The sequence below is a fragment of the Triturus cristatus genome, chromosome 6, assembly GCF_964204655.1.
Source record: "Triturus cristatus chromosome 6, aTriCri1.1, whole genome shotgun sequence".
NCBI lineage: Eukaryota > Metazoa > Chordata > Amphibia > Caudata > Salamandridae > Triturus > Triturus cristatus.
In genome coordinates, this window is record NC_140589.1 from 1538393369 (window position 1) to 1538419830 (window position 26462).

Consider the following 26462-nt stretch of genomic DNA (forward strand, 5'->3'; position numbering starts at 1 on the left):
GTAGATACTCGAAGGAGGTTAGACATACACTATTAATCTAGCAGTCTCACATTCTTCAACTTTAGAAATTGTAACTTTAGATAAAACAAAAGCATTTTACTGGGTTAATTGGGAGTACCTCATAGCAGTATGAGATCACATTGGTGTAGGAGTCATACTTTGCAGAATAATAAAGATGATTTACAGCTTACCCAAGGAGAGGGCAGTAGTAGATGGAAATTTCACCCTCTTACTTGTTATAATGCGAGGGACAAGTGTGCCCTCTTTCTTCCCTAATGTTCGGCCTGTACATTGAACCATTAGCACAAGGTTTAAGATTAAATAATGATATTTTGGAATTCACCCTGAAATTCATCTGAAGAAATGCAGCTCTCTATGGTGATGACCTGATTCTTTAAACCTATGAAATCACTAGTGTCTTTCCAAATCTTGAACTGGAAGTAAGTATCTTTGGGTTATACTCAGGATACTTTTTACATACAGCTAAAGCAGAAGTAATGAATTGGAATTTAAAATAGAAAGGCAGTGAGTGAAAGGAAGAAATAAAATGCTTGAGGATACAAACTGTTCTAACCTAGATAAAATAGCTGAGGTTAATCTTAAACAAATAGGGAGAGAAGTTGATGAGATGATGAAGCAATGCTAAAACCTGCCTCTAACTATTTATGGTTGTCAAAATCTGGTAAAGATCTAAATCTTGCCTAGATTCATGTTCTTCTTTGACAACATCCCGTCAAGTGCCAATAAAAAATAGCTTGCTAGGATACCAGGTAAAATAAGTACATTTACATTTATTTGGGAATCCAAGGACACAAGAATCTTGTGGAGGTAATTTAGAACAAGGTGAGATAAAAGAGGTTTATCATTCCTTGATGTGCAATTATACTGCTGGGCACTTCAGTTCAAGAACTGTAGAACCCTACTATCTTATCCAGACAAGACAAATGTTGGGTAATTGCTGGAAGTTAAGTTAGAGGGTCTACCAAACTAAGTTGTTTATAAATTTGAGATTCCCCTAAATATTTTTTTTTTTAAATACGGCAACATAGTTTGCAATCCACAGATAAAGTAAGGTATGAAGAAGGAACTGAATTAGATATTCTATATTTCGGTAAATTGCCCCCCAATTGGGGTCTCTCCATGGACCTCTGAATACATGGAATATCAATTAGCTAGGCCTCTAAGAAAGATTGGGTTAAACAAACGGGGGGAGTTAGTAGATGGGAATAGGCTATTTTTCTGGGAATAATGGAAGGAGGAGATTATGGGAACATTTTCAAAATGTAAAAAAAATCAAGTGACTACATGGCTTAAAATGCAGTAGTGGATCAAGAATGAAACATGAAATGGAACAAGAATTTCAAGATGTTCAATCTAGGAAGAAGGAGGTTTCTGTATGGTGTCAACATTTAATCAAGACTTCAGACCATACCATAAAACCACTGTACTATGCTTAGAAAGGCCACTTGCCGAATGCGGAGTTTGAAAGATTATGACAAGTATCTGCGACCATTCTTTATACTACAATTTTAAACCTGCTGCACTTAAAAGAAACCATTTCTTGAGTCTCCATAGAGTTTATTGGACGCCACTAAACCTAACCAAAGTCAGGAAAACAGATGTAAAAGATGTGCTTTTTTGAGAAGCAAACAATGTACACATATTTTTAGCTGCTTAAGGTTGTGCCACTTCTGGCAAGATGAGGGTTAAGATGGTATCTAACATCTTTAAGTGGTCTATAGAGGTAAGCCCAACAATTACATATTTGGGCATTGTAGGGGGAGACAATGGAAAGCTTGAATTGGCATTAAATCCACTAAGACGTTGTTTTTCCTAATTCTGTTGGCAGGAATGGAGATATGCATGTAATGGCCCTATGCAGAATCTCCTACATGCAGGAGCTCGTATTGGGAAAAAGAGGTGGGGCAGGGAAGGGGTTCGGAAGCTGGAGGAATGGGGTATGACAGAGACAAACAGAAAAAGAAAAGAAAAAACTTACCTGCTGCCCTACCGCGTTGTGTAGCATCCTTCTGCTCCTCTCCACGATGCAGGTAGGGTCAGGCTCCCTGTCTGCCCTGCAGCCAATCCTGAAGCTGCTCTCATGCATGACAGCAGCTTTAAGATTGGCTTGAGCGCTGATGATTTGCGCTCCGGGACATACTTGGAGTCTGTGTCTGCCCTCTCCAACCCCAGGGGTTGGAGAGAGTTTCACTGCGCATGTGAGTTTGGCCGGCCTGAGACGGTCGGCCAAACCCACATGTGCAGTGTAGGTAGAGCTCACCCCTCCCCCTTCAGCCTATCATCACCCTGGCCCTGCCCCAAGCCTCGGCACAAGCTTAATAAAACGAGTTTTAAACCCGTTTTATTATCGTTTTATTTTTACATTTTTTAAAGTGATGCTAGGGGAGGCAACGCTCCTCCACAGCGGTGGAGCCTCTGCTGCCTACATGTCTAAATTAGTGGTACTCTGTGAAATATGCATGTTAATTAGATACACAATGCTCAAGTGCGAAAAAAGCCCAATTTTGGTATTCACTGCAAAATTGAGTTGATAGTCAACAGTGAGGTCCAATGATTATCCCACATGGGTCTGTAGTGATGCTAAAGCCTTAAGGTTCACTCTCAGATTTCTCACTAACTGGACCAGATGAGCAAAGGGGTATTCAAAGCAGCCTTTAGAACGATCACAAGGAAACACTGCAGTGATTGCTATGGACATCTGAGGTAATACGAGGACTAATAAAAAAAAAGAGCACAAATGAAGATAAAGGACCATTCTAGCAGAGATTACCACGATCTAAGCATACTACCGTTGTAGACAGTGCAAAAAACTCTCATGAGGGCACATTGTGTCCTTTTAAAATACATAATATTAAAATTGTAAATAACCTGCCATCATGGTCATTAAATGTTACTACTTAGCAACGTATTTGAAGCTTCAGGTTAAGGTTGCTGAGTTTCCTTTTTGTCATCAATTGAAGGCACGCTCCTGTTTAACAAAACCCTGGACTAGCTCTGCAGTTCCAGTCAAATGGGCGCTGATTTACAGACTATCTAATCTGTGTAATCATCGCACTGGCCTGTGGCAATAATCAAATTCAGACCTTTTATTCAATGTTTCTACAGAACAGAACAGCGTAATTGCAATCGAAGGCCTTTAAGTTTTTTGTACCGTTTTGTCCTTGGTGAGCTGAAGCTAATAAAACTGTCAATTTTCCTTACCTTCAAGGAAAGGTCAGAGATGACAAGAGCCACTGTGCTTTCTAACAGTCAGTGCCTAAATTAATATTTAAAATGTACCATGGTATTTTGAAAAGGTCAGATGTTTGAGAGACGAAACTGTCAGTTTTCACTGAGCCCATCTCCTCAGTGATGGGCTCTTTGAGGTGCCCGCTGACTAGATGGCACAAATCAACACAAGTGGATGATGGGAAAGGTACCATACCAACAAACAGAGCATAACACAACAAACAAACACAAAACACTTAAAACATAACAGGCAAAATACAACAGAACATGACACAACAACCGAACGCAAAGTAACATAACAAAGCACTTAAAACATATCAGACCAAAATTCAACAACAAAACATACCACAACAACCGAACGCAACACAACACAGCACTAAAAACGTAACAGAGCAAAATGCAACAAATAACGTACTTCAACAGCCACAGTACACCACAACAATTGCATAATGCAGTACCAATACACGACAGCATGCAAACATCAGATAACTACTGCAATAAAATACAAAACAACCATTTTGCACAAACATTGCTAGACATTCCCGCGCTCAGGAGGCAGCTTCTGTACTGCGGCCCATTCAGCGCATTCCATGTGATCAAATACTGCAATGAGAGGCAAAGCCGGGGGGGAACTGAGTGGCAGGTTTATTAAAAGACAAGAGCGACAGATCTGCCTTTGACTTCATATTTGGGTGACAGTCGCGGGACATTCGTGAATGTGCAGTCAGATCAGTTGGTGTGATGGGGGAGTCATAGAGTTTATTTCGTGTATGCTAGATAAAAGGCATATTCTGTTCATCTTACATGTCATTCAAAATTTACTTTCTGAGAAAGTGAACAGTGGAACTGTGGTTCAGTTGCTGATTATAGATGATAATGGACACTGCCACTCTTTTCCAAAGCCATATTCTCAAAAGTGGTGTTTGGAATGCATTGGGCCCATGCCGTGGAGGTGGACTCAGCAGTCAGTCAGTCTGGCGAGCACCGGAGGGGCTTGTCGGCATTTAAGGGGCCATTTCGTGAATTACGTCAGACTAGATTTTACTCTCGTGGGCTGTACTACAGGGATGATGCATTGTCCCACGCTGTGGACTTAAATCTGTGTGCCAGCGGCGCCGGTGTGTCACTTTAATTGACGTAACGGCAGCGCAATCGGCTTCCCCATATTTACAAGGCCATGTAAAGTCACCCTGCATGACTCTTTATTGCTTGTAAATATGTTTCTCTTAAAAGGATAACTCTGCGTGAAAGAGTCGTTTCATGGGTGATACTGTAGGTTTTCCCACAAACATCCATGGAACTTGACGCATTCCCAAATTTACAACATTTTTTAAACCTGGGAATGTGTCACAATCCTACGTCTCCCAGGGGAGATGTAAGGAGCATGCGAAGAGAAATACTTTAATTTCTCCTCGTTTTTCCCTCTTTCTATGCGTGCTACATTCTGCAGAACACATAGAGAGAGGAAAATACCTTTAATGATTGTTTTTGTGCAGGTAGGTGTCTCTTTCTTCACAAAAACAATAATCCCCTCAGTGCAGGCACCCTTGAAAATGGCACAAGAGTGTCTGCGCTGGTGCACCACTGATATTTGTGCACCGGCACACGGGAGAAGGACAGGAATGCGCTGTATCTTGTAGATACGGCCCATTCCTGCCCTTTTATTTTGACGCAGAGCAGCACAGCAGGAAGACTTGCTGCGCTGCTGTGAAATATTGTAAATGAGGCTCTTAGTATACTTTTCGCTGGAAGCAGCAAAGGAGGGCAGTGATCACCTATAGGGGAATGCTAGGGGTGTCCTTGGTACCCCCTTTTGCCTCTTTAACGGGGTGCCCTGGAGGGGAACACTGACTGTGCACCCCATTTTTATTGTGCACAGTCCTCCACCCCTTTGCTAGCCTTTTTGCTACTGTGTCAGAGTCTGTCAGCACAAGCACAAAGGCAAATTGTTTCCTCATTTGATAGTATCAAGTCCCCATGCAAATGAGGGAATTTCCTGTTGAAATTGTGCTGGTGTATATATTGCGCTGGCACAATATGTAATACAGTAGGCCCCCCAAAAGTCTGTGGCCCTCATGTAATGCCAAAGTGCTCCACCCATTGCACCTCAGGGCACAAAGGGCCTCATGTAGGTAACATACTATTTACCAATTCATAAATACCGAATTTTACCGAATCGGTATTTATGAATCGGTAAATAGTATGTAGGTGAATAATCGGTAATTATTACCGATTCGGTAAATATCGGTAATTATGAATCGGTATTTACCGAATCGGTAATAATGCATCCCTTCCCATTCATTCCTATGGGCCTGGAGGCCCATAGGAATGAATGGGAAGCCAGTTACTATTACCAATTCGGTAAATACCGAATCGGTAATAGGGGAGGCATTATCATGGGTGGCAGGTGTCACATTGACACCCTGTTGCACCCCTGATTCGTGCATGTGTGCACATGTGGCGCACATACATGCCCTAAGGGCATGTATGTCTGCCACATGGCACTTTACAAATAGCACGAAAATGCTTTTTGTAAGGTATTCGTCATTTACCATCAACTTGTAGTTAATGGTAAATAACGAATCCATACACCAATAATGCACTCACTTGAGTGCCCCCTACATTGCATTTCTGGATTCGGTATTTACCGAATCGGTATTTTACCGATTTCTTACAATTCCGATTCGGTAAATACCGAATCCAGAAATCAGCCACCTACATCTCAAGTGCCTCAATACCGGTCGGTAACGGGATATTTACCGATTTCCGGCCGTTACCGACCGGTATTGAGGTACCTACATGAGGCCCATAGTGTATTACTGACCCAGGTGTCATCAAACAAAGAGACTTTCTGGATCCCATATGGGTGAGGATTTAAGAATGGATAAGAGGGCTGAGACATCAGATACATGCTTATTTAAAATGCAGGGGGTCGTCCATGTGTCTTCACTGCAGGAGACACACCTCATGCAGCTTGAAGATATAAGACTGAAACAGAAATGGAGATGTCAACTGCTTGGTTCAGCCTTCTCCATATATGGGTGCAAAATTCTAATATGTATCCACCCCGGGGTACCATAACCAGTGACTGACTGTAAATTGATAAGGAGCGGAAGGAAGTTTGTCTGCTACTGTGGCTGCCTAGATAGTGGAGTACATGGTTGTTCTGTATTTACCCAACACAGGTCAAACCACGCAAGTAGAACATATGCTCAGTGTCTCCCTCGATAATGTGTGTGGAGACAAACAGGCATCCACCACTGTTGGAGGCGCTGGTGAAGCGTGAGCGAAAGGTGGGTAACATGGGTGAAGGGCAGGGTTCTGGTGGATTGCTGGAGAGTTCTCAGTCCTCTAAAATGGGAATACTCCTGCTACTTTCCACTACTCGTGTACACATGCATTGACATATTTTTGGCTACACAATCAGTTATTAGAAGAGTTATTATGGCTGAATATTTAGCCAAGAGAATGTCTGACCATGACTCGTTATTGGTGGCCCTTCAAGAAGGGATTGCTCCTGCGAAGATACCTACATGGAGATCACAAATAATTATACTTAGGCTATAAGGTTTAAACCTATAATAACTGATAAAACCCCACCGAAAGGAAAATAGCCATCACCGTTGTAAAATTATAAACACTAAAAAAAACACCTTCTCAACCACAAACTAAGTGCCATTCAAAGAAAGGAAAAGATGAGTGGAAGAGTCATTTTTATTTCTTCTTGAAGGGGCCAATACAATGTAACTTTGTTATGCAAGGCAGCAGCAAGAAAGACTGGGCTAGCATTATTCTGCTTGAGTTTTGTTGTTTAATGATGTCACTAAAACATTGTCTCTTCTTCCTTCTGCTTTTTTCAGTTTTGTGGTCTTTGGTCTAAAGATGCAATGCTTAGAAGCATGTTTTAGGTCTTATTTAGTTATTTTATAAACTAGAGAATCGAAAAATATCAAAATCATATATGGTATTTTTGCTACATTTGATTTAACTCAATCAATCAGGGAATTGTAAGAGCGCTACTCACCCGTGAGGGTCTCAAGGTGCTGAGATCTGTTAAGCCGAAGAGCTAGGTCTTGAGGGTCTTCCTGAAGGTGTTCAGGAAGGGCGCGTGTCTGATGTCTGCCAGTGACTCGTTCCAGGTCTTGGCTGCAATGTGAGAGAAGGATCTTCCGCATGCTCTGGCTCTGTGGATGCGCAGGGTTTTGGCCAGTGCGAGGTTGGAAGATCGGAGGTTTCTTTTGGGTACGTGGAAGTTGATTCTGTCGTTGAGGTATTTGGTTCTGTTGTTGTGTAGGCATTTGTAGGCGTGAGTGACGATTTTGAAAGTGACTCTTTTCTCCACGGGGAGCCAGTGGAGACTTCGTAGGTGTTGACTGATGTGTTCATGTCGGGGATGCCAAGGGCGAGTCTTGCGGCAGTGTTCTGTATTGTCTTGAATTTGCGGAGTAGGGACTTGTTGATGCCGGCGTAGAGTGCGTTTCCATAGTCTAGTCTGCTGGTGACGAGTGCGTGGGTGACTGTCTTCCTTGACTCAGGGGGATCCATTGGAAGGTTTTGCAGAGGATGCGGACTGTATGGAAGCAGCTGGAGGTGACGGCGTTGACTTGTCGGTTCATGGTGAGTGATGAGTTGAGTACGATGCCGAGGTTCTTGGCGTGGTCTGAGGGGGTAGGTGGGCTTCCGAGGGCAGTCAGCCACCAGGTGATGTCCCATGCAGAAGGGGTGGTACTGAGGACGAGGACTTCTGTCTTCTCGGCCTTGAGCTTCAGGCAGCTGTTGGCCATCCAGACTGCGACGTCTTGCATTTCTTTCTGGAAGTTGAGTTTGGCAGTGGTGGGGTCTATGGTGAGGGAGAGGATGAGCTGCAGGGCTGGACTGGAAACCAAAACCGGCCCTGGGAAAGTGCTTGGTCGGCCCCCGGGGGTGGGGGGCACCGCCGAGCTCTTTGCCAGGGCCGGTTTTCGGACGATTTTGTTACAGGGACGATTTTGCATCTATGCTGCAAAAACGGCCCTGTAGCAAAAACGGCCCCCCAGGGGCCCAAAAACGTCCCCCACCCGTGCAGCGGTCCGGGGGTTTGCCCGGTGCCCACTACGGCCAGTCCGGCCCTGATGAGCTGGGTGACGTCAGCGTAGGATGCAATGTTGAGGCCGTGTTGTCGGACGATGGCTGCCAGGGGGGCCATCTAGATGTTGAAGAGGGTGGGGCTCAGGGATGAACCCTGTGGGACTCCGCAGGTGATTTTCGTGGGGTCGGAGAGGAAGGGTGGGAGTCTGATCCTTTGGCTTCTTCCGGTGAGGAATGATCGGATCCAGTCCAGGGCAGTGCCTTGTATGCCAGTGTTGTGTAGTCTGACGACTAGTGTGCGAAGGGAGACAGTGTCAAAGGCCGCAGATAGGTCGAGTAGGATGAGGGCTGCAGAGTGGCCTTGGTCCAGGAGGGTGTGGATGTCATCTGTGGCGGCAAGTAGGGCAGTCTCTGTGCTGTGGTTGCTTCGGAATCCGGATTGGGATGGGTCGAGGACGGCGTTCTCTTCAATGAATCATGTCAGTTTCCTGTTGACTGTTTTCTCCGCAACTTTGGCTGTGCAGGGGAGGAGCAAGATAGGCCAATAGTTCTTGAAGTCGGTGGGGTCAGTTGTGGGCTTCTTGAGCGGAGGTCTGACTTCTGCGTGCTTCCAGTCGTCTGGGAAGGTGCCTGTTTTGAAGGTGGTGTTGATGGTGCGTTGCAGTCCGGGTGCGGCTCTGTGGTAGATGTGATGGGGCAGGGGTTGGTGGGGGCCCCCGAGTGGATGCTTTTAATGGTCGAGACGGTGTCTTCGCTCGTGATCGGTGTCCAGTTGGAGATGGTGGGCTGGCTGGTGTTTCTGGGGGGCGGAGGGCCGTCTGTGGCGCCTGGTGGATGGTCGATGAAGTTGTCATAGAGGTTTTTGATTTTGAGATGGAAATAGGTAGAAGGGCAGGTTTCATAAGAATCTTACCCCATGTGTACAATCAAATTCACCCACAGACAGAGAATGGGTGAAATCCTTTGATACATCAGTCCCCACTTCTAGCGAGTCAATATTGATTGTAAGTGAATTGCCAAACACCCCAGGCATTAAACATTCAATGCAAAGTGTAGTGACTGGTATACTCATTGTTTAATTCTCTTTTTTAAAGAAATGTAATTATTTTTATTATTTTTTGAATGTGCCATGTATGTATGTATTTTATCTGCACTTTTATGGTCTTTGACCGAAATAAAGTTATCAAAGGACTGGTATATGTTCAAAGAATGTTGTCACCAAGCATCTGAGATACTGGTGAAAACATGACAGCAGATGTTTGGTAAACATGAAATGCAGTGTCACTTGGAATGCTGCTGAAAAAAGTTCCTACCGAGTTCAATAAAGATTGGAGTGATATTGTTTGTATTTGCAGTAATTCAGCTATGTATATGAAAAAGTCATATGATGGCCTGTCAAAATCGATACCTGAGCTGAAGTGCTTCCCTTTAAGAGATCCTTGTCACTTGCTAGATGGTATGCTGGAAAACAGCTTTACAATCTACAGAGTTAATGAAGAATGCTATTGACTTCTTAGTCATACTAGCTGTGTCACTTAGCCGGTGGTTCTCAGTCCTAGAGGCTGTGAATGTCATATTATCCATGTTACGACCATTTACAGAGTGGTTTTGCCAATGGCAAGAAATGTGATGCTCTTTGGTCACATATTGATAGTTTTGAAAAAAAAGTACAGTCTACTGCATGCTTAGGTTTTTACAGGAAAACATGACTGCTGTAGTGGACATAATCAAAATACTAGAATCTGAAAACACCCTTGTCTACCAAGTGTTCAACGTAATTGGTGTAGATTTGAGAGTACGCTGGGCGACACTTTTAGTGGCTTTGGCACTGCAACATGCTCCATGTTAGAATTCTTGCCACTTGGTAAGCAAAGAAATGTTGAGGAGCAATTCAGGAAAGTTTCTTTTACATTCTATGGGAAATGGCTTGCAATGATGCATAGAAATGTCCCTTCACCAACCATGTAGAAAATACAAATCTCACCAAGAGTGGGGGTCTAAGGGATAGATTTATAGACTTAAACAGTTTTTATCCCCAAATCAACATATAATACACCAAATAAACTGTAAGTCTCACATTAAATATGATCCTCCTGTGGCAAAAAAGACAAAAAGGACTGACTGAAAAAGTATCTAGGTTATGTGAAATAGTACAAAATAGTTAGACTATGATTCCCATCACCCACAGCAAGTGGCTTGCTTCATCATCTCGGAACCAGGAACTGTCATTCGACCACTTACTACTATGAAATGTAGATTGTGGTCTGCAGATAAGTCCCCGATCATTTATATGTGAGAAACCAATATTATTTCAATGGGGTGATGTCTGCAGTGCCGGTGATAATGTGAAAAAACAGAAAAGTGATATTAAAATTAGCTATCAAGGCCCAAAGATGATTTTATTAGGCGCTGCCCTGATGCCAAAGTAAAAACAGTGCTTATACAGCTTGAAATAATAGCTGTGAAGAAAACAGGTCTACATGTTTCTGCCCATGGATAATCGAATCCGGGCTTTCGTCAGGACCATGGGATAAGCTACTGCAAAAAGGTGTTGATGTATCAAACAATAAAAATAATTTCTTTTTTGTAACGATACAACCTGACCACTTCTTTGAGTTCCGGGGAGAATGGACAGATAGTGATTCCAGAACCAAACCCGATATTTTGCGGGTTGGTACCTCGCCTCACCTGGCAACTGCTCAGGTCATGAGGCACCGCTCTATCCGTCGGTACCCCTCGCTGTTCCTGAGCTTGAAGGGCACCAACCATGGCATTTGAAGTTAATGAAGCCTCACTGAGGTACTCTGTACAAGTTCTAGATCCCTTCTGAATTTTCGACAGACTTTGAAAAGTACTTCTTCATTTTTGACCGCTTCAATAACTGTGGGCATATGTTCCCAATTCAACGCATTACGTTGCAGAGCAGGTGCACCAGTATTGTCATGGAAAGCTATGTCATTGGCCGGAGTTATTGGGTACTGGCTGTTTTGGCATTGCCCGTCTCAAGTGCTAATGTTGAGAGGGTCTTTTCACAGATAAACGTTTGCATAGGAAGGAAAGAGGAAGTGCGCATGACCAAAAACTCGCTAAAGAAGTATTGTATGGTGCACTACAATCCGTTTGATTTGTAAAAAATTATTTGGACCTCATATACCCTGTGCACATGCTATCTATACACATGCACTATCAGTGCAGAAAGCAAGCAATAATGAAAAATAAATTAAAATTCCATAAACACTGGAAAACCACTGTTTCTGTTGTTTTTAATGGCACGAAAATGTGTAAACACTGATAACCACTGTTTTTTAAGGTATTGAAAAAACTGGAAAAAAACACCAGAATTTACCAAAAATAGAAACTGAAAACAGGAAAGCCTAATTATACTTGAAGACATCGCATTTATGCATACCTTAAAAATGATATTGTCCACTTTTTAAGACTAACATGAGCCCAATAGACAACCCATTCATCATTTGGGACACCTTTGAAGCGTACATATTTTTTAAAACAAGAAATAGGGGTGAAGATGTTACTATATTATCAACTTGCAGAGATTGAAAATAAAGTGGAGTTGTATAAAACATTCCAGAGAAAGTTAGTCCAGAACCTTCTTCACTTATACCACAAGGTTTTTGAAAGGGGAATGCTGACCACTACCACAAGTTAGGCCATTGTCGTGGTATTCCCAAAGGCGGATCATGAGCCGGTTTATTTATGATCATATTGTGGCCTTTCACTTTTAAACCTTGATTCTAAGAGTCTGGTTAAGGTGTTGGCCAACAGCCCTGCCAGTGCTGCTATGCCTAGTGCACCGTGTTCAAAATGTTTTCAACCCAGGGAGAAGCATAATCCCTGGTGAAGATCGGAAGGGGCTGAATTTGGTCAAATGGTTTGGTGTTGTATGGTCTCTACACAGTGCTGGCGAAGGTTACAAACTATAATGCATATGGACAGGTAGGTGTTATTTGGGAGGGCCCAAGGCATGTTTACGGGGGCTCAAGTCCCGACCTAAAGCTGGCAGTTCTTGTAGTAATTTCATTGGCCTAGGCTGACTCCTGGCTAAATGGTAGATTGCCAGGAACTGGAGACGACAGTGAGTATGAATCTCAGTAAATGTAAAAATGGCATTATGCAGCTTTGCTAGAGTGGAAATTGAAGCCTGTGTACGCTCAACAAGGGGTACTTCCAAACCCAGATTGATACTGGACTTGGAGTCGCTGCTAGGAGCTGTTGATCCCAAAATGGATGACAACCAAACTTAGACTATATATGAAAATTGGCCTCAATCTCTTAGCATGCCATGAACGTGGATGCATGATGGTTTATGCCAGCTTAGGACGGGCTGTCAGTCATGAGTGTGACTATGTCAGGCTTCTCTAATAGGTAACTCAAGAGCTACTGGTACCTCACCAGCTATCCTACCTATGAGTAGCGTGTTCAGTATGCTGCAGATCAGCTTATTACAGTAGAAGCTTTTGCTTGTTTGGAATAATATATGTATCTCAATATTTAAAAGCCAGTGTTTGAGACAGAAATGTGTGTATTTTCAAAACTCATACACTTTGACTGGATTTCCAAAATGTATCTAAAGCTGATATTTGAATGATAAATTATGTAACATTGGGGAAACATTACAAAAATGATTAACTTGGTGGCAGTGGCATTGTAGCTATGGCTGTCATGTATTATGCTGATGCATTCCAAATTGATAAAGTCATTTTCACATCACTGCTGGTAACCTTGGCTGATGTACTGAGGTGATCACTGCTGGCAATCTTGCATGGTGTTCCCACCAATGTAATCTTGTTTGGGATGGTCCCTATTACCACACCACTAATATTAGCATCTCAATATCATATTCATGGAACATAAGTAGCTCTTATTACAAAAAAAGATTGGCGACCCCAGGACTATATGAATCAGTTGTTCCAACATGAATATTTCGATGTGGGTGGGATGCTAGTACCTCAATAAAAACAAGAGCAGGGTGTTAGTTTTTTAACTTGAACCAAAGGTGTTTGTCTTTCATCTTGTTGAATTTATGACATGAGGCACTACATGTAACTTCTATAAAATGAACACCTGGGGCCATATTACATAAGGTGCCCTGGAGGCTCAACAGGTGTTTGCGCCTGCTTTGCGCGCCCCCGGGACACTTTGGTATTATAGCAGGGGGTGCAGATGCTTGTGCATCCCTCCTACAATACCGATAGCGCTGGCGCACTTAAAGCGCCAGCGCTATCAACAGAGGGTGTTCCCTCATTTGCATAGGGACGTGCCCAATGCAAATGAGGGAATTCCTTTGACTCTGCACCTGCACGATATTACAGACGCTGGCACAGAGTCAAAGAAACCCTCAGAAGGCGCACTGACTGTGCCCATGTAAAAGGTGGCGCACTGTCAGTGTGCCCAGGGCCGGACTGGCTACCGGGCGTTTTGGTCGGCTACCAAGCTGGGGCCAGATTTTACCGCCGTGGGGGCTGATTTATGTTGATGGGGACTTGCATTTGCTTCTAAGTAAAGAAAGCAAAACAAATGGTTTTAAAGCATACTTTTAAACCATTTTTTTCTTTCCTTTTTTACTTAGAAAGACCTGGTAGCCAGTCCAGCCCTGAGTGCGCCCCTTAGAGCAGCCCTTTGCAGGGGGTAAAGGGGGCCCCCCAGACATCCCCTTACAGGCGGGTGCAGTCAGTGACTGCACCCGCCTGCAGGGGATCTCTAAACCCCTTTGAAAGTGCAGGCGGGTGCGGCCTGCACTGAGAAAATACGGAGCAGCTGCTCAGTGTTTTCACATGAATTGCGTTGCCCTCGGAGCAGCGCAAGTCAACGGCTGCCCTCGGGGCAGTGCATTCACCATAATGGGGCGCATTGCCTGTGTTTGCGCCGGCGCACCTTTTCAAAGGTGCGCCGGGCGCAAGCGCAAAGAATGCCAATAAGTAATACACCACTATCCTTAAATATCGTTCCAGTTAGAATGGAACGTATCGTAAGAGTATTGACAAGATGACGCTCTACCTGTGAGTATGTACTTTTGTTTCACGATGATCAAAGAACAATAAAGAAGAATTTGACAAAAAAAGATTCGGTACAAGGATGCTCTTTTTTTACTTGTCATTGGACGGCGCCTTTAAAGACTTTCGGGCTTCGCTGCAGGTGCTCACATTCCTCCATTCTAGCAGCCCTGAAGGAAACAGCGCATTTCTCACGCTGCATTTAACTGGATGCCTTCTGTGTCGTAGCTCTTTCCACTTTGTAAACACCCACTGACCCTGGATAGGTTCACAGCATGCGGGGGTGGGGGGGCTGCACGGACTACCTGCCTAGGCTGCTTGACTCTTTTAGGTTCCATGCCTCAAGGTATGCCAATGTTTAGAGTGCAAAGGCAAAAGAATCCTAAATGTTCTGTTTCCACACGGTCACACAATAGACTGCAAACACCATTTATTTTCTTCAAAATGTTTTCCTAGTGGGTCATGAAGTGTGACACCGTTTACCCCAGGTTTCCCATGCAGACGCTGCAACGCCTGCCGTTCTAATGGTGTAACTTGTCTGCTGCTCCCAGGGGATGACATCTAATCGACACCAGGATGACAATCAATTGAATACAAACATTGGGGACACTTTCAACACCACAAAAGCTGTCAGGACAGTTTTGCCAAAGTACAGCCATGTCTCGTGCGATTTAGCTTTGCTATTATAATCCACATCCAAAAGTCCGGGATTGTCATTGGATGAATGACCTTCTCTAAGACTGAGGGGAGATTGCTAGGTGGCAGTGACAGTGATGAATTACTTTCCAGGCTACTTTCCGAATGGACGTTTTAGTTATCTTTAACAAGAAACAGAAATGTGCAGTAAGCCCATCACGTCCATACGAGCGTTATAAAAACAGCACAAAAGAAGACCATTCCCAATTGCTTTGTACCTTTACAATCTCACACTCTGTCCTATCATTACTATCAAAAGCCACAAACAAGATGAAACAGGTCTGGCTGTTGAACATCTATGTGATGACTGCCATTTGAGAGAACAAAAACATTTCAAAGTGGCATTACATTTACAATGGGGCATTATTGCACGGATGCTTGGAGTGAGTGAAGCTAGGAAGCGGGGATTGCTAGGGGACATTTTGCACATCAATTGCGTTGTTTCGTGATTGGAAAAAGGGCTGCTGTCAGGAGGGCAGTCAGCATTCGGATGTGTCATGTGTTTTGCTGGTGATATAAATGATATAGGGCCTGAATTTTCCATTTGCAAAAAGTGGTCTCAAATGTGCACCGATTTTCTCCTGAATGGAAAGTATTTTGCAAACCAACTTAATAACTAATAAGTCGGTTCACAAAATTCCGAATCATTGTGGGTCACAATAAAAGGAAAACACATTGAGGCATGTTCATTAATGCTTGCGTCGCCCTTGCGCTACGCGAGGGGCGGCACAAGGACGATGTATCATTAAAGTAAGATTTATCAAGTCACTCAAGGCTACCTTGCGTGGCCCTGCATGGCTTGATAAATCTGGAGTAACGCATTGCAGCGCAAATCGCTTCATTTCATTACTCTGGGCAAAGGGGCATTCGATGAGTGGAGAGTGGGTGTTTCCACACATCCACCCATGGATTTTGTAGCATTCTCAGATTTACCAACATTGGTAAACCTGGGAATGAGTCTAAATGTTTCCCAGAGGAGGCGCAACAAGGAGAAATATCTTTTTTTCTCCTCGTTGTTTCCTCTTTCTACGTGTGCTGCCTTTTATCAGATTTCTGTCTCCGGGTTTGTTGGGGGTGAAGTGGGTGCCTCAAACTGGATTTTGGTGCTCAATGTTGAAGGACTCTAGGATTACCATAGTATACTTCCCACACACACACACCCAGCCTTCAGAGCCAAAGTGTAGTGTGCAAAGACTTTTTCTGGCTTGAAGCTGCCCAAAGTGGGTAGGGTTGGCTATGGGAACATTTACCTCATTAGTTAGGGCATGCCCAAGAGTCATTCCCATCCGCTAGTTTCTGCCAAGTATAAATGTGGGACCTCAAGGCACATCAGAAGAGGAAGATCAGAAGAGAACTAAACCTACTGTCTGTGACCTGAGAAGAGAAACCTACTGTCTGTGACCTGAGAAGAGTTCTGAAGGACTGGATCTGCTCTTCCTAGTAACCAAGACAGTGAAGTGGACTCCAAGGGTTATACGTCTGATCTCCTATTAAAGTTATAGGGACACAACAAGTGCCATTTTCCTGCAGCTGCCCGACTGACAAGTGGCAACTCGATCTAGACAAGACCCCACTGTTGGCCATTATCTGACACTTTGTGAATCTCTAAGTGCCTCCTCTGGGTGTTTAGACGGGTACTCCAGTGGTGGATTGGCACATACGGAACATAGTCAGAAGGTAAAATGTTTGACCTGGTCGAACCTGGTTGCTGTAACTGACCAGCGCTCCACCGTATGCATGCTGACCATTGACTTTAATTGGCACTTTGTGCTTCTTGGCACTATTCCTACTTAAAACTTAAAAAAAAATCATATCTCTAGTACCCCTTATTGAATTTTGTCATTTGGTGTCATTTTGTTTATTACATTTTACTTTATTTTTCTAATTCAGTCTGGGATTTTTAGTGTTTTGCATTTTGACATCATGACTGTTTTGGTACAACATAAGCACTTTACACATTGCCCTAAATTAAGCCTTTCTGCTCTGTGCAATAGCTACCAGCGGCTTGAGCTCTAGTTAATTTAGTTGCCTGTAGGGTTCACCCTAACAGGGGTTGTGATTATGCCTTAAGGTTTATAGTCACCTCTCAATAATCCAAAGTTTTTACAGACAGCTTTCAACAACACATTGTAATTTCAGTAAATTCAGGTAAAACAAGAAATAGGGTCTATATGGATGCCAGAACGCAAAGCTACAAGTCTGATTCCATTGTGCTTGTAATCCAAGGCCAATAACTCTTACTGCCTCTAGTATGAGAACCCAAGTTTTATGCACATACATACCCTCAAGTTCAACCTGTAATACCTACAGTATCAGAGGATAGGTTTTGTGGTGATCCAAAGAAGTTTGCATTGTTCTTTAATTAGAGTAACTTGCATTTTCTATGTTACCCCATGACATTCCCATGTAACCAAACCAAAGTAGTCTTTGTTCTAATATGAATGGAATCACTTCTAGGTGGAACATTTCATTTAGTAAAATGCCATGATCCATACTTGTGTAATTGTTTTCTTTCTTTGAGCAAATCTGAAATTGTTTGATAGAACATCACATGCTCTTTCCTTAAATAGCAAATTGCTGAATTTCAAACAGTGACATCAAAATGTAATAAGTTTTACTAATAGTTTGGTATTTGAGAGTGGTTGGCCCGAGGAAAAAAGATCCACTCTCTATTATAAAGGATTATGAAATGAACTAAATAATGTATTAACCCAGGATATTAACCCTCTAATGATGTGTGTAGAGCTTTTACATGTAGTAGTGCAATAAATCATAAATTAGCTTAGTGTTGCTCCAAGACAAATAAGATCATGACCAAGCTGTTTGCTGTTGCACGAACCATAAAAGAGAATAAACATACAGACAGTTCTGAGCTTATGCAGTTACGAATATGAAATGCCCCTCTTTCAAATGTAAAAAAGGACAGAAACATTTTCAAAGGTTTTGTATGTATTGAGGTAAATCTGCATATTTGGTAAAATATATTCAGTGTAAACCTAAAAGTTTAAAGAAGCAGATGCCAGTAACATCACATAAATAAAACTTACAACCAGCAGAAAACTGGTTTCCTCAGCAATAAATAGAGCTGACTTATCAAGTGATGAAAATCAGTCAGTTCAACTTTGTTCGTAAATACTATGCATGCATCATTTGTTCATTCAATATTACCAGGAAAATGACATTGACCAAGGAACAGGATAACATTATCGCAGTACTTTAAGATTCAGATACATCAGGGAACTATATGAATATTGAATGTGTAAAGTATTTACAGATACAAGTGATCAAGAAAAACATTTGAGAAGATCTTAAGACATTAAATAGTTCTGAATAGTTTCTAGGGTGCATGCACTTTTTAACACACATGATTTATTTGGTAGGTTTTGAAAGTTAAATAGAAAATATACATTTTAATTTTTATTATTATCCCCTAGGCCAAAATCAATTTGGGTATACCATGATTAACCCTGCATATTCACAGTATGGACTGGGCATCAATAACAATCCTAATGAACTTTGAATGCTCTATGAATCATTGCTTAACACTTGAAGACCAAGCTCATAGTCATCCTTCAAGGGCATTAACTGGAATATTGACAAGTAATGTAATAGGTTGTGCAGTTACTGTGCCTTCTTGATAGAAATTTCATGATGTTTTTTATTAAACAAATGCAAGTGTAATACGTCTACACCAAAATTAGGATTACAAGATTGAGCTGGAACCTGGGACATCTATACCTTGTAGCCGTGTGTATTCAATTACAGAATCAGAAACAGAATATTCCAGACGGTACTTATAGGAAAATGTAGCTAATGGATTAATCAGTCCATCACAGTCCCCAGCCTACTCCCCCCTTTTTTTTTGTGCTCAAGAAAGAAGTTGAGTTAAGACCATGTATTCATTATAGAGCAGTCAATATAATTATAATTAAAACAGGTACCCAGTATCACTGATATCTGTTCTTACTATCTTAAAGGAGTTTATTATTTGCTTAATGTCTAAGATGCTGATGAAAAGAAAACTGTGTTTGGCACTAAGGGCCTTGATACATGCTGGCGGTCCAACCACCGAAGGACCGCTTCTTTGACCGCTAGGAGACCACTACGCCTGTAACTTTTTAACCACGTATTTAAAGTTTCTAGACGAGCCGGTAGTGTGTCTGTGGCAGTCTTGCGGCGATGGGCAATGTATTTCCATATATATCGATGCCTGTGTGTACATTCCAACTACATATGTGTCAAATGCACACATTTGCATGATAAATGTACAAAAATACCATATACCCATTAGTTTTGGGCATTCCTGGCAATTGGTGTATGGTACAAAGAAGACTCATCTGTATATCGCAGAAGACAGGGTCGTATTTCTCAGGGTGAAGATGTTTCTTTCTAGGGGGACCTGGAGAAAAGGATCAACATTGAAATCTGCTGGGAACAACTGGCAAGGGGAGCATATGCCAATCCTTCATTCCTGCCGACATTTGGGTGGCAGTTCAACCACAGCAGTCAGCTTGTCAGAAAGTCAACTCATAATAAGGATGGCAGTATTGCACCACTGTACTACCCAATGGAAGCTGCCTTCCCCCGACTGCGGCCCTGGCGGTCTGCTGTGTGCTGCCGGTGGCCCAGCCATGGTCTTCTCACAGCAAATCTGCCCAACACGTAATACGGTGGACGGCTCACCACCGTCAGACCACCTCTACCGGGAGGGTGGTCTATGAACCGCCAAACTTGTAATAAGTCCTTAAGGTTCAGAGAATTTGCATATCAGGTCATTTCGTTTAGGCTTTGTACTGCCCCAGGATTGTTGAATTCATATATAATAGTGTATTTAAATGACATTTTGATTTACTCAGATTCCCTGGATAAACATGGTCAACATTTTAAGTCAGATACTGCAAGGACTTTGAATGCATTTTGTATAGGTTATTTAGATGATATCTTGATTTACTTGAATGCTCTGGAAACATACATACAACATTTTAAGGCAGATGAAAATGCTGGTCTTCCATTTGTTGTTGAAACAGATATCTCAAATAATGCCAGGAGCTGAGATTTGTCGCAAAGAAATTCAACCATTCGACAACTGCATCCAATGGCCTTCCCATAAATTTTACCCAGCAGAATTGACGTACAAAATTACAAACAAAAAACCTTCGGTGGCAAATATATAGCAGCAGTCCAAATAAAATGGGTCCATTGTATAAACCTGAAAAATGCCCATGTAATGTAATGTCACTTTCCATCACCATCAGTCACATGAGTCTGTTTCCAATATACTTTTAATTTGCTCTCCCATTGCAGAGCATGATATGCAGATCTCCCGTCAAAGAAGCATTTGCAACCCCAGTGGAGGCTCTCACTTAAGGCTCCAGGGCTTTTTTCTCCTAGTTTTTCTGGCCCATTTTTATTATACCAAGGGTGACTAATAATGTATTAATCACTTTTGATATGCTGAAAAAAATATGGGCCAGTAACAGGCTGAGAGAGATAGTAACAATGTCTGAAAGATGACACAGGAGCATGAAGGAAGCAGAACCAGTCATCAGAGAGAATGTCCAAGGCTGGTGAAATCCCAGCCCTGGCATGCCTTAGTACTTCCCTAATCTGTGACATGCTAACGCATCAAAACTAAAGGTAGCCATGGACATTTCAGGCTTTTCCGTGGTGCCCATGGCTATACACCAATCGCTGGGGAAAGTGTACAGTGCACTAGCAGATGTTAGGGTCTGCCATCAGGATCATGCTCAATCTCACGAAAATGCTGAGTAATATGTGTATCTTTTACATGGTTGTTATTTCTGCCGTTTGTTGCTTTGATATCTATTGCTTGGCAGTAAATGGGGGCTTGAATATCCATTCTGAAATCGTATTTGATTCATTTGTAATATTCATATTGGACTATACAATGTTATTGTTTCTATTCATACACGTGATGCTGCACATGATGGAACGTTTATTGCCAAATGATATTGTTTCTCGTGTTTATGCACTTGTTACTGCTTGTGAGCAAATTACAGTTAAAACAGCACGTTACGCTTAGGCAGTTGACACGGGGCTTGGAATACACATGTGCGTTCGCTTGCACGTTCCCTTGGTGCACGCTTCGGTAACCTCACGGCATGTGTACAATGTGTGCCAGGAACCCCACCCAGTCTAAAACCTATTTAAACCCTCTGCAAGCATGAAACGCTGCTTGCGCTCGTCCTATGATACCCGCTTACCTGAAGTCCAAAGTCATCCCGTCTTCGGCTGGAGCTCCCGTTCTTGGATCGCCTTTCACCCGGCATCTTCCTGCTTCCGGATTCAGAAGTCGGGTTCCGGTCCTCTCTCGTCAGTCTTCCCCCTCGGCAGCAATCAGGAAATCTAGCGCCCAGCAATCCAGCTTCGCTTCTTAAAGGAGCCACGTCCTGAAAACAAAGGGAAAAGACAGTGAGTAATGTTTTGCGCAAAACGAAGACAAACCAAGTAAGTTCTCATTATTTTACAACAACGTGGGGAGAAAGAACAATACTTATCTCTGCAAACTCCTTCCTCAGCCAGGCAAGAACTTCTTTAAAACCTGAAAGAGGACCCAAAGAGACTTTAAGGAAACAGAATAAACGAAGACAATTTTTGACAAACAGTTTTTCTCACTTTGGTAATCAGAGTTTAGGAATACATATATATATATATATAAGTGTTTCAGAGGTATTAGAGTTAAGGTAAAGTTTGCTTGTTTATGTTACAGAGAAAGGTGTCCTCCAACATATAGAAATATCTGCATATTTATCAAGTGATGTTCTGGCAGCTATAAGACCAGAATTAAGAGGTAAATGAATGTCATCATAGTTGATTAGAATTTGCACTGTTTTTGTAAACTCCAAACATTCATATTTGTTTATTTGTGTCTTGCTGTCCAGAGACAAGAAACTACCCGAGGTGACTAAACCTTCGCACCAAGTAGAAGAGTGGCGTGTTTCTCTCTCTCTCTTTTGTTATTTTGTCCACTTCCCCCTTCCCTTAAGTGTTTGCATTCAGTAAGCCATAATTCGAATTGGCTTGCTGGAAGTAAGCTCTTGGGGGCAGCCGAGAAAAATCTTCACGTCTCTCAAGGTGACACCCCGGACTTCAGGTGAGTGAAGGTTTGACAGAAGCGCAAGCCTTTACTAAACCTAAGGGGTTTTGAGAGACATGGATTTGGAAGACGAGGGAATTGATAGTCGTGCAATGACTCAGGCCTTAGATGAAGACCTAGAAAGGGGTCACACGGTCACTGATATGATGCAGAAGATGCAGTTAGAAATTAATAAGTTAAAGCAGGAAAATATAGAATTGAGACAAGAAGTAGTTAGTTATAAACCTAGAGAATCCTTATGGGATTTACCCTTTTCCCCTTCTGTACCAAGATCTTTTGATTCAGACAAAAAGACTAAATCTTTTAGGGGCGGTTTGGATTCAGACTCTAATGCACCTCCAGTACAAGTTACGGTGTCAGTTCCTAATGTAGTTCCATTATCTGCTCCAGAGCGTTTCGTTGGGGATAGTAATAAGTTTAACATATTTCTCAGTCAATGCCAGTTACATTTTATTTGCAAACCACAGTTATTTCCCAATGACGCAACCAAGGTGGCTTTTGTGCTTTCTTATTTAGGAGGTACAGCGGCCAATTGGTCTATACCCTATATCAACAGGAATGACCCAATTCTGCATAACTGGCCTCAGTTTAAAGATACTATGACCAAATTGTTTGCGCGACATGCGTACATTCAGGCCAGTGAGAACGAACTTTTGAGTTTGAAGCAGGGAAAATCAGATTTGTTAACCTATGTCACAGCTTTTAATAGGTTATTAACAGAGACTCAGTGGCCAGAAGAAAAACGCACCTCATTATTCTATAGGGGTTTGCGTGACGAATTAAAGGATGCCTTGGCCCACATTGTAGATCTCCCAGATGATTATTCCGAGTTTGTGGATCTAGTGGTAAAATTAGATCATCGTTTGGGGGAACGAAAGGGGGATAAATCACGTTATGAACCACGGTTTACAGTGTTAAAACAGGACAAGAAAGAATCTGACTCAAAGTCAGCAGAAGTTGAACCTATGCAAATAGGAACAATAAAAGGGCCTTTGACTGTAGAGGAAAAGGATAGAAGACGAAAATTGAATTTGTGTTTATATTGTGCCCGGTCTGGGCATTTTGCAAAAGAATGTCCAAATAAACCTAAGGGTCCCAAAAAAGTTAATGCTCTCTCACAGTGTACTTCAGAACAGGAAAACTAGACAGCTCGTCAAGGAGGGAGGTCACTTGCTCGAGTAGGAATTCTTTGTAGACCTCCAAGATAACTAATATGGTGCCAAAAATACCACGACATTTTGTCATACAAGTAGTGTTAATAATTAGCACTCATATACGTCATTCAATTCCAGTTTTACTGGATTGTGGGGCAACTGGTAATTTCATAGATATTAAGTTGGCTCAGGATTTACAAATACCCACAGAGTGGAAAACTCACCCAGAATCAGTGTGTGCAGTGGATGGTTCCGCACTCTCCTCAGGTATGATAACTAAAAAGACGAGTCCTCTTGTTATGGTTTGTCAGAATGGTCATACAGAAAAAATATCTTTTGATTTAATTGACACACCTACTTTTGGCCTTATTTTAGGGGTACCATGGTTATCTTTACATAACCCTAAAATAAACTGGTCGTCTAGAACAGTGACTTTAGATTCCTCTCGTTGTAGGGAATCATGTTATCAGGAAGCATCAAATGACTTTATGACTATGTTACATTGTGCAAACACAGTAACCTCTATTCCTAATATTCCATCTGAATATCAGGATTTTAAGGATGTGTTTGATCCTGTCAAAGCCACCTTTTTACCGCCACATCGGTCATATGACTGCGGCATAGATCTAATACCTGGAGCACCTTTGCCCAGTAGTAGAGTATATGCTCTCACTGAGGAAGAAACCAAATATTTGAGAAGATATTTGGATGAGCTTTTAGCATCTGGATTCATTAGACATTCAACATCACCTGTGTCTTTGCCATTATTTTTCATCCCGAAACCTGACGGCAGTCTTCGCGCTTGCATAGATTATCGCGGATTAAACAAAGCAACCATAAAAAACAAGTATCCATTGCCTCTAATCCCTGTCTTGTTAGATCAGCTGCGTCATTCAACCATCTATACGAAGTTAGATTTAAGAGGTGCTTATCATCTTGTTAGAGTGAAAGAAAATGACGAATGGAAAACAGCGTTTAAAACTAAATTTGGTTTGTTCGAATATACTGTGATGCCATTTGGCTTGTGCAATGCGCCTGCAGCATTTCAATATTTTATAAATGAAGTGTTGCATGAGTTTCTTGATGTGTGTGTGATTGTATATATTGACGATATTTTGATTTATTCAAAAGATAAAGAACAACATATCCACCATGTCAGAGCAGTTTTAAACAAATTATTGGAGAATCATTTGTTCGCAAAATTGGAAAAATGTATTGTCGACTTTCTTGGATATTGCTTGTCACCTGCAGGTATTATGATGGATCCAAAAAAGGTGAGTGCTATTCGAGAATGGCCAGAACCCACGACTCTTAAAGAAGTGCAGAAAGTTTTGGGGTTTGCTAATTTTTACAGGCACTTTATTCCTCAGTTTGCAGAAACAGTTGTGCCTCTCACCAAGCTTTTACATAAGGGTCAGGTATTTTCTTGGTCCAGCCAAGCAGCTCAAGCATTTGAATCTCTTAAACAAAAATGTACCACTGCTCCTCTGTTAAAACATCCAGATCCAGATTTTCCATTTTTTGTTGAGGCGGATGCTTCACAGGTAGCAGTCGGAGGAGTATTGTCTCAAAGAGATGCTCAAGATGGGCAGTTGCATCCTGTAGCTTTTTACTCTAAAAAATTACTTCCTGCTGAACAGAATTATACAGTAGCTGAAAGGGAGCTTTTAGCTATAAAGCTGGCATTCTCAGAATGGAGACATCATTTGATGGGGACAAGGTTCCCAGTCACTATTTTTAGTGATCATAAACATTTACAGTTTTTTAGTTCAGTAAAAGCATTAACACCACGACAAATGCGATGGTTAAATTTTTTTAGTGCTTTTGATTTTGTAATCACCTACAGACCAGGTACTCAACAAGTACAATCAGATGTCTTATCACGATATGGGTATACACAGGATTTGAAAAAAGATTTGACAGGACCTCCTATTATCCCTCCACAAAAGATAGTAGCGCCATTGGTTCAACAAGAGTTTTTGACAAATTTACGAGCTGAACATTTACAGATAGATGCACAAAAGTGGTTGAAAGACTCTCACCACTCAATACAGGATGGTTTGCTCTATCATAAGACTATGTTGTTGGTGCCTACTAAAGAATTACAAGATGTGGTTCTGGCGTGGCATCATGATTCTTCTCTGGCTGGTCACCCAGGATATCAAAAGACGCTAGATAATTGTAAAAAACATTTCTGGTGGTCTTCCATGATTTCAGATGTTAAGCAGTATGTAAGTGCTTGTGCTATTTGTGCTAGGAATAAAGCTTTGCATAAGGCTCCTATGGGTTTATTACAACCCTTATCTACTCCACCTCATCCTTGGCACACAATCAGTTTGGATTTTATAACCAGTTTACCTAAAACTAATGGTTATACAACTATTTTAGTAGTTGTGGATTATTTATCAAAGATGGCACATTTTTTACCATTGAAAAAACTTCCAACTGCAGTAGAGTTAACAGACATATTTCTTAACGAAATAGTAAAATTACACGGCTTGCCCACTAAGATTATTTCGGACAGAGGGGGTCAGTTTACTTCTAAATTTTGGACACATGTGTGTAAAACTTTAAAAATGGAAATTGCTCTTTCTACTGCCTTCCACCCAGAAATAGATGGCCAAACTGAGAGGGTGAATCAAACGTTGTTGCAAACATTAAGATGTTTAATGGCAGATTTCACGTCAGAATGGGATAAAGCTTTACCTGTCGCTGAATTCATTTACAACAATAATGTACATTCAGCAACACAATGTACCCCATTTTATTTTTTAAATGGTTATCATCCAAGGATTCTTCCAATAACTATGAGTCCTTCTTCGCCCCCAGGAGTTACAGAAAGGCTTACCTCTCTGTTAAAAATTCAAGAAAAAGCAACAAAACATTTAAATAACTACAAGAAAATAATGAAACAACAGGCTGACAAACATAGGAGTGACATTCAGCAATACCAAATAGGTCAGAAAGTATGGCTTTCAACCAGAAATTTAAAATTATTAGGTGTCAGGAAATTATTACCTAAATACATAGGACCATTTCCCATAACCAAGCTACTGACCCCTGTGACTGTGCAACTACACTTACCTCCAGAATATGCCATTCATCCTACCTTTCATGTCTCCTTGTTGAAACCATACAACCCAAATACTAGATCGGAACCCCCACCCC